This window comes from Nematolebias whitei, chromosome 10, assembly GCF_014905685.2.
Source record: "Nematolebias whitei isolate Nwh7 chromosome 10, NemWhi1, whole genome shotgun sequence".
NCBI lineage: Eukaryota > Metazoa > Chordata > Actinopteri > Cyprinodontiformes > Rivulidae > Nematolebias > Nematolebias whitei.
Window position 1 is genome coordinate 4284508 of NC_056507.1, and position 2884 is coordinate 4287391.

The following is a 2884-nucleotide window of genomic DNA, read 5'->3' on the forward strand; positions in this document are numbered from 1 at the left end:
CTGTACGAGAGGTGGGGGACACCCTGCACAGGTCTCCAGTCCATCACAGGGACACAGAGACAAACGAGACAAACAAACATTCTCTCTCTCTCTCTCAGCCTAACGTGCAGGTTTTTGGTCTGTGGGAGGAAACCGTTTATTTATTAATTTTTTTCTTCTTCTTTCAGCTGCTCCTTCTTCAGGGGTCGCCTCAGTGAACTAACTCACACGAACGTAGCGATTTTTATTTTTTAATGCTGATGTCCTTCCTGACACAACTGCAGAGCACCGAGCTGCCACAGCCCTTTGTGTGGAGCAGAGATCTGCCATGTAGGACGCCCGAGGGAGCAGATGGTGGGGGTTAAGGGTTTTGCTCAAGGGCCCAGAGTGGGACAGATGAGGGTGGAAGCAGGCGTGTTTAACCTTCCCCACCCACATTTTTGATGTTGTTGGTCCAGGGAGTTGAACCGGCGACCTTCTTATCACAGGCCTACCTTCTTTAACCTCTGCGACACATACCTGGAGAAAACCCACGCAGCATGGAGACAACGTGCAAACACCACCCAGAAAGATCCCGGGCCGGGACTTGAACTAGCAACCATCTTGCTGAGAGACAACAGCTCTACCAACTGAGCCACTCACTGGTAAATCCAGTTCACTTTATAGACCTGGGTTAATCTGAATCAATTACTAAAATAATCTGGTTCATGAACAAACATGTTTCAGATGATGAAACAAAAACTTAAACAAAATCAACTATCAATAAAAAATATTAACTTGTGTTAATTGTACGTTATGCACAGTAGGAGTAGATCAATGTCCATGTGACTCACCTGAGGCCGCAGCATTTCTGGTGCTTCAGCTGTTTTATGTGCTGCTTCTGCTAATTCATACTTTTATCTGTAGTTTTGTCTGAGTCTGTAAAAGGACGTGAAGGATTCGGGTTCAGCGTGAGGACTCGAATCCTCAACCCGGGCAGATCAGGAACCAGCTCTGCCTCAACCACCACAAATTAATCTTTGGCCACCCAAAGGGCGACTCGTATCACCCGAAGGAAACTTTGAAGCGATATAAAAACTAGAAAACATACTTTCCTCAAATGATTTGGGCGGCCGGTTCTCATTTATTCATATGGATTTGGCCGTTTTGGGTTGTGACGCGGCAACACAAATTCTGAAACTTTCTTTCAGCTGGATTAGGGTTAGATTAGATGTTTGTTTACAGTCGGTATTTAATATAACTAAACATCACAAAAGTACAACAGGAAATGAAACTTTTAAAAAGAGTTTTCCCATAAAGGAGATTCTACATCCAACTGGTCTGCTCTGCTGCCAAACATTATGGCCCTTAGTCTACGTGATACGCGGGTATACGGAGTATACCCACTAGAACAGCTTAATAATTTCAGTACACCCACTAAAACTGCCCAGTGATGCAGGACATATCATTACACACATGTCACTGATATGTTAAACAGCAGTTAAACTCTTCCATAATTTATCTGTACACAGCACTTGTTTATTACATTCGCCTATCCAGTAAATTATTGTATAATTCTGTACTTACTACTTAATACTTGAACGTGTTTCGCTTTGATACTGTTTTATAAATTCTATAACGTGTTTTTAGCGCAAAGCCAACTGTTGTACAAAGTTTGCTGCTCATTTATTCAAATATTAGCATCAGAGAGATTTGTAAATGTTCAATACGCTTAAAAATCGAAATAAAATGACGGTTACATCGCACTAACATACAGTGGTATACACTGTACAAGTACAGTGTACCCACTACAAACACGTAGACTACACCACTGCCCTTACTCCAGTCTGTTCCTTCCAGTGAGTGTAATCAGTGAAGTGGGAGCAGTGGTCATCAGCGCTCGTTGGATCCCCACGAGGGGGCAGTGTGAAACGCTCTCTTGACCTCAGAGCTGGGCCTGGATCGGTGCAGAAGCAGCTGTTAGTCGTGCAGAGGCGTCTTCACTCGCACAAGCTGTTTGTAAGCTCAACTTGTAGGAAGTGTATTTAAATGAGACGTGGTGTTTGTTTCATGTTGTGTAAGTGTGAGTCAGCGGGAGCCTCGTTCCCTCGTCACAGAGCTGCGAGTCTCTCCTGCACCTCTCGAAGAGAACGCACAAGAACGGAGCTGTTCATACTCGGACTGCTGGAACTAATCACCTCGTTCTCGGTGGCTCTTTGTGTCTGAACAACAAGGGCGTCGGATGTTTGTATTTTATTTCGCTTGAAACGTTGAAAACATGGAGAACGCTCACGTCTCCACGCGGTTTAGTTAGTTTAAAAAGAAGTTTGTGTTTTATTCAAGCGTGTAAATCGTTTATTTAGACAGACTGATTTACACCGTTTCATTCGTTCATTCAACCTCTATTCATCCGGGTTAGTCTCGCTGAGTCTCGAGGACTCACTTTCAAGAGAGAGCCGTTTTAAACAGACGTGTTTCAAACTCTTTATACAGCATCAGCTAAATGCCTGAAACGTTAAGCAAAGCATTTGTCTAGAGCTAAATAAAGATGGTAACCTGAATCTCTGACTGCCTCAAAGACACGTTTAAAGGTGAACAGAGGATTAGCTGCCTGGTACAGTAGTTTGTGTAACTGTCGATGGCCCGCACACCTTCTCATCAGCTGTCGTCCTCACCGACCCCTGAAGCAGTCACAGTGACTTTCAGTGACCTTGGGCAGTTCCTGACTAGTCCTCTCCTCGAGGTGTTTCCTGGTCTGATCCACCAGCAGAACCCCAGGAAGTTGAGCGATGTGGTGCCCTCACACTGACCCGGTAAGGAGCTGAGACCTGGTGACACGATGAAACGTCGGCTCAGCTTGTGTCATTTTTAGCTGATGCAACTTGATAAATCATTTCCTGGTCAGCAGTGATAATAAATGACTTGA